Source organism: Lagopus leucura, unplaced genomic scaffold (genome assembly GCF_019238085.1).
Source record: "Lagopus leucura isolate 7727_CA_CO unplaced genomic scaffold, USGS_WTPT01 Super-Scaffold_100002, whole genome shotgun sequence".
NCBI lineage: Eukaryota > Metazoa > Chordata > Aves > Galliformes > Phasianidae > Lagopus > Lagopus leucura.
In genome coordinates this window covers 69,123,689-69,138,486 of record NW_024962263.1, presented here as the reverse complement: position 1 = coordinate 69,138,486, position 14,798 = coordinate 69,123,689, and positions in this window count along the sequence as shown.

Here is a 14,798-nt window from a genome sequence, read left to right as displayed (position 1 = left end):
TGCCAGAGATCACATACTCTTCTGTTTACCTGGCAGTGTTGGTTTTCTCAGAACCACATCAATAGCTTCTATTCATTAGTGATTCAAAGCTAATTTATGCTGGCAGGCAGTGGGCTCAATTCCTTTTCTTCATGAAAAGCTTTGTGCTGCTAGAGAGGGTGCAGCTGTGTGTCTTAGTTTTGCCCCCTTCCAGTTCATGGTGCTCACCAAGGTTTCAGTCTTCTCTGAAAATACATGAGTATCTTTCAATGAACTGAGTTGAGAGAGGGGCCCAAGCTGTCCTTTTCCTGTTGCCAGAATGCCCAGGCATAACCAAAGCATCCATTTCCCCTGGCCCAACCTCGTCTGCTTCTTCCCATGAAAAGCAGAAGGGTTTTAAGAGGACATCCCAATGGTCAGCCTGGGGCTGGGAGTGGATATTCACATCTCTGCAGTGTAAAAGGAGACCTGGATCTTTCTCTTCCAAGTCCTAAGCAAGTGTTATAATTGCCGTTGCTGTTTTATGAGCTTGTGCTGCTTCAGTTCCTACTCTGGGAAGGGATCTGGGGTTTGAAACCTGATCAGAAAGAGGTACCTCAGCACAGCTGGGCTATGCTCTCTTCAGCGTTTCCTAAAGTGGTTCCCTGCTGGCTTGTGCGGATCTGGTTCTTTGTGTCTTAAGTCTTCTGGATTGCGCGGGGAGGCTGGATAGCGAGACACCCAGTGAAATGCTGCTGCGTTCAGTGTTACAACACCTAAGTCCTCTCATGAAGCCTCATACTCCCGCTGTGGCCTGGCAGATTGAAGCGATTGTTTATAAGCAGCAAAGTTCAGAGCCCAGAGCTCAGATCTCTTCAAGGCACTTCAGAGGGCTTTTGTCAGCGAGTTGTGCTCCCCAGTGGAGTATTAGCTTAAAAAGATACTGTTCTGAAAGAGTCATAAAAGCAGCTAGGTATGTTTGGTTTACCTCAATTAGCTAAAAATTCTCCAGATCATGAAAGATTCTCAGCTGCACTCTCACACTGAAGATTAGGGAAGGAAACTCCCTTAATTTTCCATCAGTGCTAAGGCAGGGTTATGCTGATGTTTGGAGCCCATCTTGCCTATTAGCGCTAATGAGGCTGTTGTGGGAGTGTGAAAGTGGCTCTGATAAAAAGTGAAATGTATTCTGCTGCCAGGTGAGGTTTGGCTCAGCCCTGCTCTGTGCATTGCAGAACCTGAGTTACCAGAGAGTGAGATCAGTATTTTGGAGCTTTATTATGGCATTCATCCCTGCCTAAGGCTACTCAGGCTGTAGAAGGGCAAAATCAGAACCTGAGTCTGCAGTGACAGCAGTGATAGGTGGGGTTTTTTTTTAGCTTTCTTTTTTTTTTCCTGCAAAATACAGAATAAAAAATTCTGGGGGAAATCTAACAAAGCATATTGCATTCAGAAGTACAGCTGTCTTAAGGAATGGCTGTTACTCCCATTATAGGACTGGTCATACAGTTATGACAGATGTTTCCTATCTGTAGTTTAAAGCCTGTATGTAGCAGCCCAGGTTCACTTGGCTTGTTCCAGAGAGCATCATTACCTGCCCATCTGCTGTCCATGCCCTGAGGGCAGCTTCTGCTGGAGCAGCAGCTCCTGCTGGAGAGCCTGAAAGTCTGCGACTGCTCCCTAGGGCTGGATTCAGTGCAGGTTTGGGGTATGGAGCACCTGGCTTTGCATAGCCTCATTCTTAACTGGTTGCAAACTTTGTGGAAAGGAGGGGAGTAGCCCCTCTCCACTCCTAGAGCTTTGGGGGATTTCTTTGATTCATTTTTATGCTTAGCTTTTAATCCATGTATATAACCCCACGGATCTGCTGTGAGCCTGGGCACCTCCAAAACAGTCGTTAAAGCCTCTCTGCTTTGCAGTGATCCAACAAACTGTTTCGAGAAGAACAAGAGAAGGTATGCTTTGAACGAGGACTTCTCTCCCAGCTGCTTCCACCCAGCCCTTTAACAACACATAAGACACAATATAGCACGTGTTGACATAAGTGATCTTCAAAAAAACCATTGGATTATTTTGAAGGAGTATAAACACACGTGGGGAGAGTTATCATCCTTCCCCAGCAAAACAATTACATCAGTGCTGCTTGGACTGGGATCGGCCTTAAGATCTCCCAGATGTTGCAGACAGCACGACTGCTGACCGGTTGCTCGTTGTAATTATAAGCTGTTAAAAGGAGGAGGAAAATGGGCACAGAAGGCCTTGCAGCAAGGCACCAGACTTATGGGCTGTGTTCAGGCCGTAGAAGGACAGCATAAGGCACTCGTGGCTTGGGCAGCCCTTGGGACTCAGTAGGCCAAGTGTTAGTAAGTGCCCCTCAGTGAAAAGGAGGGATAGGAGGCCTCAGCAGTGCTCTTTCTGTGGGTAACATATTTGGTGACTGGGTTCTCTGAGGTCTTTGCCAAATGCCCCAGCATCGCCCACGGCTCACGAAGGCTTCTTCACCCCAACAGCAGGTGGGGCTGTTCCACAACAGTACGAGCACCGCCAAAGCATCCTGGCATTGTCTTCTTTCCTTTTTTAATTTCATTTTTCAGGATGACAACACTTTAGAGGTTTATGACCAACAGGAGAATTTACTACTAAGTCATATACTGATGTAATGAAATCTAATATATGCTGTGTAATGAGTTATGAGATGTTATTTAGTTTCAGGGTTTTATTACTTCAATCAGTTATGACCATATTTCCTTTTATATGATTGCTCACTCTTTAAACATACCAGATGACTGTATAAAGAACACCTAATAAAGTCTGGAGATGTTAAAATATAAATGTTTTAATTTTTGCCATAAATTTGTTCGAATTCTACCAATAGTGGCCTTTGCACTGGAAGTGATGCAGCCATTGTCAGGGATGCAGAGCTTGTTTATATTGTCCTGGGCCCACTGTGAGCAGTATCAGGGTGACCCTGCTTGATTACAGACTACAGTTGGTCAACATTGCTAGTGCTTGATCCACAGAACTGGAAAGATCAAAAACATCCATCTTTGAGATAAGACTTTGTCTTAATTTTCTCTCCTTTTCACCATCACAGCTGTGACGTACTCACTCCTGGTTTAGAAACCACCCTTTGAGAGAGGAGAATAAGGTGTCATCAAAACATCAAAATCAAATACACAAATGATCTCCCCAGGCACTTTCTGGCAATCCTCCTAATTTTTTTCTCATTCATTTGTTGTGTTTAAAAGTCCTTTGGGATAACTTCATAGCAGCAGAATTATATAGCTGTGAAATAAGATCGTAATGAAGTCTTTAATAAATCCATGTTTAAGCGAGTGAGAGACTTCCACTACTGAACAATTGCAAGAACCAAAATGTGTAGATTCTCATTCTTGATGTATTCTTAGAGAAAAATATTGTAGGGGACATTTTGTGATGGCTTATGAGCCTTCAGGAAGACTTTGTGTCCATGGTAGAATCATCAAGATTAGAAAAGACCTCTAAGAGCATCTAGTCTAACTACCAACCTATCCTCACCATGCCCAAAAAAGAAATTTATCCTAATATCCAACCTGAAAGTCCCCGGCACAGCCTGTGATCATTACTACTTGAACAGGTACAGCCCTTCTATCCACTACTTGTAATGTTTGCAGCTACTGTAGAGCTCCAGCGCACTGCTGTACCTAGCATGCCAAATGCCTGGGTGAACAGAGGTCTGCAGTGCATGGCTCTGAGCTGCCCTGCTCCGGCCAGCAGAAACCTTTGCTGACTCTTTTGCCAGGCATTTCTGCCCAGGTCTTGGTCCTAGCTGAAGATGAAACAAACAGAAGTATTTTCAGCATGTTTGGACTGTTGTAGCTGTAACTGCCACCTGTATCATGGCCCGAGAATGATTTGGTCCCTGCTGCTCCTTAGGCAGTGAATGCCAAGCCCAAGATCTCCAGCAGTCCCCTCTATCCCCAGTCCCACTGCATGTCCCAGGCACTCTCTCCAAGACTTGGGTTAGCTGTGCTTGGTAATGCTGCAGTCTGAGTCTCCTGATTCCACAAGGTTGGGTGTCATCTCTGGAGAGTTCTTCCATGCTGTTTTTTCTTCGGTATTTTTTCTTTGGAACTGTACATACATCAAAAGGCTGAATTTACGTGTTTATTTGGCTACTGATAGAGATACTAATGGAAGGAAAAAGCATCTAATAGTTCTAGTGGATCTAAATGATCCATCTTGCTTCTTCTTTTATTAATACCTCTATCACTAATTGGATAAATTCAAGGTGAAGAATTTTGGTGAGTAATGAAATAAAAACTTTACTGTTCACAAATCCAGGGTAATAGTTGACCTGAAGAGAATCCTACTTGAAATAAATGGCCAAGCACACTTAAAACATGTATTTCTACAGTAACAAGGCACAACTTAATCCCATTAAGAGAATGTTGGCAGTGGCTCAGCGCTGGAGAACATGCCGCTGAATTGTCCTGCTCTAACCCGGGATGTAGGAAACGTTGAGACAAAGCAGCATACTGAACTTGACAGATCTCTGCCCTTTAGGTCCTTAATCATGCAATGAATTACTGATGTGTTTAACATTGTTTAGATGCAGAAATTGTCTCATATGCAGAAGCCGAGCAGTATTGTGCTTACTGAATGTGCCCTATATGCTTGTTCATATGTGGGATTTATTTGCATAGTCATGAAGCACAGACCTCTGAACCAAATCAAAGGAGCAAGCCCACATGTTATTTTAATTTACAAGAATCAGTCTGTATTCTGTATCTGTTAGTTAGTGGATAAAAAGACAGGTGAGTTTCTCTCCAACCAAAAATATAGCAGAAACATGGTGGTTTTTTCCCCTGGCTTATTTTTTTACTTTGTCCCCAGCATTGTCAGTGGGACCCAGAGTGCTTTTCTCCAGGAATTTCGTATGTGGCACATATGTGCCAAAATAATTGGCTTCTCTTATTTCTAATTAAGAACAACTGAATTTGTGCTATCAAAAAGATAATATGGCTGGGTGAATTTCTTACAGCCACATCTTGTATCCTTAGTGTTTTAGCTACAGAGCACGGAAATGATACTGTGCATAAAGCTCAAAGTGACAGATTTTCAGGACAAAACGAGTGCTGGCTCAGCACAGGAGCAGCCATGGTTCTCAGCACACCATGCTGTTTTGACACGAGTGCTGCCCAGATCTATGGCCCCATGGGGCTTTGGCACGGCATTTCCCAAATGTGGCTTTTGGGTTTGGGTCACAGGCAGCTCTCTAATTCCTGATAACTTAGAAGGAGAGTGCGTGTTTGGACTGTTACTGCAATATGCAAAAATCAAGAGTGAAAAATATTAACGTTCAGCACTGACCGCTATGTTTTTATAAAGGTCTTGCCCTTAAAATATCATCTGTGGGGTTTTCCCCCTCTGGTATTTGCAATGTCATTCTGTTGAGCTGAGTGCATCACTCGACAGAGCTTTGTGTCTCTTTTTACTGTAACAACTTCCATAAAGATTCGCACTGACAGCTCCTGCAGGAAGGCATGAGGAAACATATTTGAACAGAGCATGTGTTTTATAGTGTGAGATCAGACAGTGTGCACACGTGTCAGGGTGCAGCGGGGAATAAGAGGTAACTATAGATATGTGCACAACACACAAACACAAGTGATTATCTTTTAGCTCTTGATCCATACTCCAACATCCACTGCCAAGTCAACAAAAGGAAAGAAACAACAAAAAAAAAGATGTTCCCACTCTGCGATCACAGAACAAAACTTTGTTCTACAGAATAAGGTTTGGAAATCACTGAATGACCATGGGATGGCCTTGATTTTCTGACATGGGTCAGAGAAATGGGGCTTTTAATAGGGGCTGTACTGGGCCAACAGCCACACCAGTGGGATGGTGGCCCTTTGTCACATACATGGGCTTCTGGAGGGGATCAGAGGGGCTCAAAGGGACGACACATGCTAGGTGGGCTCAGCATCACATCAGCTCTCTGCCTCTCTGCTCCAAGGGCAGCTTGCTGACAACAGAAGCAATGTGACACAAAGTTCCTCGTTGAGAGGGATTAAAAAATACAGAGTCGTGTAGAATTTGTTAAGCTCAATTACATGAGTCAGGAACCAGTGAAGGGTTCAAGGAGCTGGAAATAATTTCAATCTGTCATATCAGGAGTCTCTTTCTCAGAAACAGGCTGTGGGAGTGGCAGCAAGCAGCCATATGGAGAGCAGATGTCTCCAGGGAGCTGAAAAGAAGATACTTTGCTAGTACTAAAAATACTCGATATGAGGAGGTGATAACAAGTGCTTCTAAAATTTATCATGGAGGAGACAATTTTTACTGTTTCCTAGAACACAGCCCTATATGCTTGAATAATCCAGGACTGTCATAGAGAAAAGGCATTGATTCATGGCTCAGGGAAGGATCTGTAATAGCAAGCAGATTGCACTTATTATTTAAGTATGCACTTTTCTAATCACATTTAATCACAGGCTGTCTCACAATAGAGAAGTAGAAAGACAAAGAGTTGTTCTGTTGTACTGATGTACAAAGTAGTTATCTTTGCCATTTGAAGCTTTGGTATTGTATTTTTTGGCACTTTATGTAGGAACAGCATTGTGGAGACTGACTCATGCCCACAGGTGTTCAGTGGCTTAATGTCTGTATGGAGATCAGCGAAGGGTGGTGTTCCCCAGTGGTCAGTATCAAGATCGATGCTCTTTAATATCTTCCTCAATTACATCAATAGTAGGATCAAGTGCACCTTCAGCAAGTCTATGAATGACAGCAAGCTGTGTAGTGCTGCTGACACACCAGAGGGATGGGATGCCATCCAGACAGTCCCAGACAGATTCTATAATTTTATGATTCTATAATTCTACTACAGAGTAGGCTGGCTCCAGAGAGCCTCCTCCAGGCACTAAACCTGCTTGTACTCTTCAGGAGTGAGGCATCAGAGCAGAACTTCATCTCAGCCTTCAAGTACCCAGGAAGTATTTTAAGCACCCCATTGAGCAAGGAAACCAAAGGGCAGATGGCAGTTAAATGAGTGCCTGCCCTGCAAGCAAAGGCATTCAGCTGTGGATAAGGTGCATGCAGTACCAGCACCATGTGTTCAGACTGCTCATGCCCCAGAGAGGTGTTTGTGTTCTCCTCCTGCCACACTTCCCTGCATTCCCAATACCAGATCCACAGCTCCCTCCTGCAAAACTCCAGAAAATGGCTGTGGGGAAAACAAAGCAATCCCAGCAAAGCAGGATGAGTTGGCTTGATCCCTGGTGTGAGATGGGCTGTCACAGACCATTTCCAACAGATCTTTGCCTCATGTGTTCTTATAAAGGTGTAATGGCTGCGCTCCCCCAACCCACATAGGCTGCCTGCTTCCAAGCTTATATTTGATTACAGCTGAAAAGTTTGTCCTCATGTCTAATTTATATCTCCCTTGCTTCCAGTTAAAACTACTATTCCTTGTCACACTCTCGGGCAACTCATCTTCTTCCTCTTTATGGTTATTTCTGAAGGCCTTCATCCCGCTCCCTTCTGCCCCCTCCATCCTCTCTAGATAAACAACCCCAAGTTCTTTCAGCCTCTCGTCACAGCTCAGATTTTATAAACTCCTCTATTGGTGTCTTGGGACTATCTATATTGTTTATATCACTCCTTAAAGCTGATGCACTTTGCTCGACACAGAGATCAAGCTGCAAAATCCCTTTCATGACAAACCCCCAGCTCTCACCTTTCCCACCCCCATGAGCACACCAAGGGGTGCCATGTTGTCTCTGATCTGTGCTGGCTTCACAGCATCTCCCTCTGCCATCCGGTCAGTCACCTCCATTTCAATAGGAGTCCTTTTGACCCCTTTGCTCTTCGCACGTGTCTCTATTTAGTTCCATTTGTTGATTCTGGAACACCTCTCCAATTTTTCATAGCTATTTTGAATTTTAATCCTGGGCCCCAATATGCTCACAATCCTCCTGGCTTAGTATGATGGGCAGATTTTATAAGCATACTTTATTCCATTATCCGAGTTACCATGAAAATATCAAATAGAAACAGGCCCTGGACAGACCCTGGGTGACCCCATTAAAAAAGAATTTCCAGTTCGATGGTGAACTGTGATAAGTTCAGCATGTTTTTTGATCACTTGTGCACCCACTGACTAATGACTTCATCTGGCCTGCATTTCCTCAGCTGTCCTTACAGGAACATGACGGGACAGATTCAATGCTCTGCTATGGTCAAGGTGTGTACCACTGCCTGCTTTGTCCTCCCCAACATAATCTACTTTGGCTCCACTATGGGAAGTACTGCCCAGCGTGTTCCAAGGCATAAGTTTGGGTATTGAGATTCCTGGTGACTGCTATCTGGAAACTCTTAAAAATGCATTAAAATTATAGTGTTTCTTGTTGGTGTTTCCTCTTCTCTCGTGGGCACCTGGGCTCATTGACAGTCCCCTCCAAACTGAACACTAACACTTCTGGCAGCCACCAACAGGAGCATCATCACCTACAGCCCCAGAAAAGAGGAGGAATGCAGAACTGTTGCTCTGTAAGGTAAAAATCATTCTCAATTCAAGAAAGGATTAATGCAGTCCTTGCAGAGAAGAACAAAAATTGGGAGACATTGTTTTGCTGAGGCCAAGAGGGGTTGCTGTTACAAGGAAGCAAAGCTCACAGAAGCCTTCCTTGGTGGAGCACCCTAGGATCCAGATTGAGGCTGACAGGGCCCTCTGGACCCTTCTGACCACCCCTACTTCAGCAGGAACACTCAAAGCAGGGAGCCCAGATGCCTCCTCTCCAAGGAGGAGACTCAACAGCTTCTGGGCAACCTGTGCTCCAGCACCACAAAGCACAGCACTGCTGCCCGGTGCTCAGAGGGAACTCCTGTGCTCCAGTTTGTGCCCATGGTCTCTTGTCCTGGTGCTGGGTATCACAGAGAAGAAGCAAAGGCATGAGAGATGGCTGCCTGCACTCCCCAAACACAAGCCTGAAGAATTTGTTCCAGGACAACATTTTGTCATTCCTCGCAGGGTGAGGCAAACAGTTTTTGATACACGTTCTGATTGCCCTAAGCAATTCCTAACACTGGAGGGTGCTAAAGTCCGAATGCAGTCAGGCCCTGGCTGCAATGTCCTGAACATGCTGCCCATTTCAGCAGTGCCACTGTTTCTGCCAGGGATGCCTCACCCTGTCCCCATGTTCTCTGCTGCCATGACCACAGCTGCCGCCAGACCTGGGGCAGAGCCTTTCGTGCTGGTAGCTCTGGGCTATGTAAATTGCACCTTGATATTCAATTCCATGCTGCCTTCAGCTCGCTGGCCAGCTGCCAGCACAGCTGCAGCAGGTTTGGGGAAATTTGCCATAATGTGCTTGGGAATTCTTGTGGAAAGCAAGTTTCACCTACTACAGTGGAGGTGGATATGTTGGAGGGACTTGGGTTTCTTTTTGTCCTGAAATACTCATTCCCACGTAAAAACAGAAGCAAGGTGAAGCTGAACATTAAGCCTACAAGTTAATGTTGGCTCATTGTTAATGTTGGCTCTGAAATTACACTCAGCTCATGCCCCAAATTAAAACCTGTGGAAGTAAAACATAAGTTTAACCAAAGTCCAGCCCTCGCTACTAACACCCATGAAGACTCTGCTCTCAACCCAGTTTTTGGCAGATGCTTTCAAAAAACAGAGAGATGTGTCCTAACTAGTGCTGAGCCAGGATGAAGCCCTATTGTGCCACAGAGCCACGATGCCAGAAGGTTTTCAGGCCTGGAGGAAAATAGGACACAAAAGATCAGAGAAAAACGCACAGCAGACATTATCTGTTTCCTATCAGTAAAAGCTCCAGCGATGTTTTTGGTTTTCAAGAATACTCTAATTCAGCATTTTGCTGCAGCGGGGTGGTCACCAGGCTTTGGAGTGCAGCCCAGCCAAACAGAACAGAGCTTTTCATCAGCTAAAGCCCAAAGAGGGAATAACAATCTCTAAGGTTTGTATTTATCATCGGATTTGGCCCACCGACCTTCCTAGAAATGGCAGTGGCTTGAAACAGTTTGCATAAAGCCAAGTCCTAAAAGGCTACAGTAACAATTAATTTTATCCTTTTTTTTTTTTTTTTTTTTTTCATTTTTCTTTTTTCTTTTTTTTTTCCTTCTGAAAATACACATATTTCTGTCACATCTGGATAAACTATGCCCTCAGCCCAGTCAGCACAGCTTCCCACTCTCCCAAAGCCTGAGGCATCCCAAAGAGGTTGGGTTTGGTACCCACCAACACAGCTGGTCTTTCTGCACTGTCCTAGCTCATTCATCTCCTGTCTCTGGCACATGCTGTGCCCGCTGCTGGCTGAAGGCTTCAAGAGTAAAAAGAGCAAGGACTGCATGAAGAATGTTTTCACACAGCTGTGGGGTTTGGATGGTGAAAGCTCAGGTGTTTTCCATTCTATGGATGTGATCATGTATGGGATAGGATCCTTGAACTTTTGTCTGTAGGGCCACAATATAGAAGACTACAGAATTTCCAGCTTGCTTCCCAATAACAAGGAAGATTTGGACATACAGGTGAGAGGCCAACAGAAGGCCACCAGGATGCTGCAGGTCCAGGAACCCCTCTCCTGGATGGACAAGAAGAGAGAGCTGGACCTGCTCAGCATGGAGAAGAGGAATCTCTGGGGAATCTCATCAATGTCCGTAATGAAGGGATAGAAGACAGCAGATAGAGCCAGGTTCTGTTCAGTGGTGCCCAATGCCAGGACAAGAGGCAGTGGGTACAAACCTCTGAAACCAATGCCTGCCTTGGGCATGATAACAAATGTAAGCTCTACAAATTTAGCAGCAGGTGGAATTTACATCTGTGCAGTGATTCCTTACACGTTGACATCAAGACATCTTGCTGATACAGATCCTCAGTAAATGACTAATTGTTTTAGGCTTTGTTAGACTTGTTAGGATCGCATCTTAGATTGATTGTAAGCTTTGTTAGTTTTGCTAACAAATCTTACGTTGTTGTTATCTTCACTAACAATCTTATGTTGACTGTGCACATACAATCCCATAGACACAATCCATTGATTAGGTCTGGGAACATGAGTCGTCCAGCTGCACCCAGGCTCCTTACCTCTGTGCTTCAAGGTGTTCAGGAAGCAAGAGGATCTGCTCTGAACTTTGTGACTCAATGGGAGAGTCTCCTGAATGTACGTTTTTAACCCTACCCTCTATGTGGTAAATAAACCGGTATGTCCAGACATCACACATCTTGCTCAGTTCACTGCCTAAGTTACAATTAAACTTTGTTAATTCACTGTATTGCATCCATATTGTATCAATAAATGTTCTAGCTCCTCTCCTACGAGTGCAGTACAGTGTGGTTGTTTTCCACATGCAACAGAAGAGGAGAGAACCGAAATCACTGCAGGAGGTGACACACATTCCTGCTGTGCTGGCTGTCTCAGCAGAGCGGCGATGACTGAATGGATGGGGCTCCGTGGATCAGGCAGAGAAGGTCTCTTTGCTGCTCGCTGGTAAATCCAGCTCAGCATTCATTCACTTTCATCTGAACTCACCTACGGTTCTGACAGCAAAGGAAAACACATGCTTAGAGACAAATGAGATACATATTGGATTTTATTCTGCCTCCCCATAACATGCATGATTACTGGCAATTCTTTCTTTCCCATGCAGCCTTTCTTTCTGTTTATCTGTCCCAACTTTGAGCTAACAGCTGTTTTTACCTAGGAGGACCAACTCACCGAGGCACTTTGGGATATAAAGCACATTTATGGCGAGACACCTGATAAATCCCTTTATGTTCTGCATCTTTCCTGTGAAGCTGGGTGGGAGCATGGGGGAGGAAGAAGGACCTGCTTTGGGATGATGTCAGCACTGCTGGGCACATCTGCCACAGATTAAATCACCATATAATGGGCTTATTTCACAAACATATTTCTTTCGGGCTTGGAAGGAGACATAAAGCAGTGTATCCCTTCAGTTTGCATTTGGGGAGCCTCTGAAAATCTGGGCTCACCCTTCACAGTATGCCAGCAAGATTTACTAGTGCCGAGTCTCCCAGGTGATGATGCTGTATAAGCCGCATGAAAAATGAATCTTTCTCCTTCCTTGATTAAGTTGTGACTCATCATAAATCCTGTGGAGAAATCAAGCCCGTCTCACTAAAAGCATGAGGGACCTTTGCAAAGCCTTTAAGAAGGTGTGAGAAAGGGATCTCACCTGGAAGGAGAAAGCTCACAAAAATGAACCTGTTTCAATTATAAAATATCCATTCTTGGTATTTCACAGATAAATATACCATGCATACCAGAAGGTGAAATGAAAAATGAGAAAGCCATCGAAATAAACAACAGCATTCCACCACGCTGAGGATAAAACACAAATAGACCGCTTTGGTCACAAGAATGCTAAATAAAGTTATAGGAAAATGAAGGAAGAGGAAAAAATACTGGAAAACTACGTATATACACGCATATATTATATGTACACGTATGTATTAATATGTTTCATGGAATCATGGTATCATTCAGGTTGGAAAAGACCTTAAAGATCATCGAGTCCACCCACAACCTGACCATACTACCCTACCTCTAACAACCCTCCACTAAGTGATGTCCCTGAGCACCATATCCAAACAGTTTTTAAACACATCCAGGGATGGTGACTCAAACATCTCCCTGGGAGTAACTCCCTGGGTTTGATGCAATCTTTCCCTAAGAAGACAGACTTCACACTCCAGATGATGAAGAAGAGGCAGCCTGGAGGAGCAGAGAGATCAAACTCCATCCTCTGGCTGGTCACTGGAGCAAAGTGTGGGTGATCCCAATGTGCCTCTCGTGGCCACGGCAGGCAGCATGTGCCAACCACAGTCACACTTGTTTTGCCATCTTAGAGAGAAAGGAAATCCATGAGCCCATTATTTGTCCATGGAAGTTACTTCAAAATGGGACAAAATTGTGTAAAAATGCCTCATTCCAAGTGCCAGGAAACAAATAGCACAGGAATTCCACCTCTTAACCAACATAGAAACCATGTCCCTGCTTCTCTGCTGATGCACACCAGTCTGGTTGGTGGGACCCTGCTGAGTTTTCACCTTATTCAGCCATATTTTCATCTGCTCCATGATGAATATTCATACACTAATTGTAATGCAAAGCATTACCATGAAGAAATAAACTAAAAAGAGTCTCCTTGCTTGGTCCACAAGTCCTGTTTCACAAATGAGTTATCTCAGCTCTGCTGGGTCGGATCTCATGGAGCGGACAATACATTTGGTGCTGTCATGTAAATCATTTCCTTTTGAATACTTAGGTCTAATCAACTTCAGACCTTGTTTTGGACACATTGTACGTTTCATAATCTGGAGAACTCTCTCTGATGAAATCCTTGCCTCCTGACCCCAAACTACATCTGAACAAAATTGTCCCATCAGGAGTTCAGATAATTGCTTGGCCTTCCCTGTCAGTCATAAAACAGACCAATCCAACTTTTTTGGACACTTCCCCACACTTTAATGTGCTTTTCAAACACATTCCGAACAGCATAACAGAATAGGAATGGTGCTTTTATAAATGTGTGGTACTTTATATGCTTAAGCAAAGAAATCAGAGACTCTCTTTGCTGGTGCCATATGTATTATTGTGCGATGAAAATTTACCAGCATGTAGCTCTGCAATTATTGTTCTTACAGCTCCATTCGTCTTAAATCTTATTTATGTACCGTGGGCTTTTTTCCTTGATTGGAACTCCCAGGCCCTGCCTTGCCTCTCACCAAAGCTGAGGAAGCACTGAGGGCTCCAGGCACCATTTCAGGACTGTCTCAAGTGCAGAGTGAGCGTGTTGAAGGCAAACACCTTCCTGCAGATTGCTCCAGAGGGGACAGCAGCACGGCTCCCTGGGGCTCATGGGGATGCCCACCATCAACATCCTCCTGGGGACGTGGGTCATGGGATAGGGGGGGCAGCGAGGACTCCTGGAGGGGTCCTGGAGCTGTTCTGCTGGAGGATGGCAAGTTGCCCCGTGCACTTGGCCGTTGCTAAACCCTGAACAATGAGAAGCATTGCAAATATTCAGATAACACAGACAAGGGCTTACCGAGATCACAGTCTCGAGTTGAAAGCCTGGGAATTCCTCAAGGAAAAGGTGTGGTCTGGGGCAGCGCATGTGGGCTGAGAGCTCTCCAAGTGCGTCTGCAGCTCTCAACATCTGACGAGAAGATTAAGTTTGTGGGCAAAACACACTGTGAAAATGGAAAGCAGACTGCTGCATTTATCAGCAAGTTGAAAGGACAAAATGAATGTGAATGCTAGAGAAGGAAAATAATGGAAAGGCCCTTCTGCATCAAGAAGAAATCCTTCCAAAGAGCAGAAAGCACAGAACCGTGGGGCTTGGTGACATATCCCTCCTGTGCCCATGTTACTGTTGGGCAGGCAGAGGCACAATACAATCTGTGTTACCTCCTGGTCAATGGGATCCTGTGCCCATAGAGCTGCAACAGTGTGGGCATGGGTGCCAGCTCTGAGTGTGTTACAGATGCATTTGGGGTCAGCAGCCTTGAGCAGGGTGACTGTACCCATGGACTGCTGCATTCATAGAATCAGAGAATCGTTAAGGTTGGAAATGTCCTCTGAGATCATCTAGTCCAACAACTGACCCATCCCCACCCACCATGCCCAATAACCACATCCTTCAGGGCCACATCCACACCTTTCTTAAACACCCTTAGGGGTGGTGACACCACCGCCTCCCTGGACAGCCTATTGCAACGTCCCATCACTATCTTTGAGAAGGGATTTTTCTAATATTCAACACGAAACTCCCCTGGTGTAACTTAAAATTATTCTCCCTCATCCTAT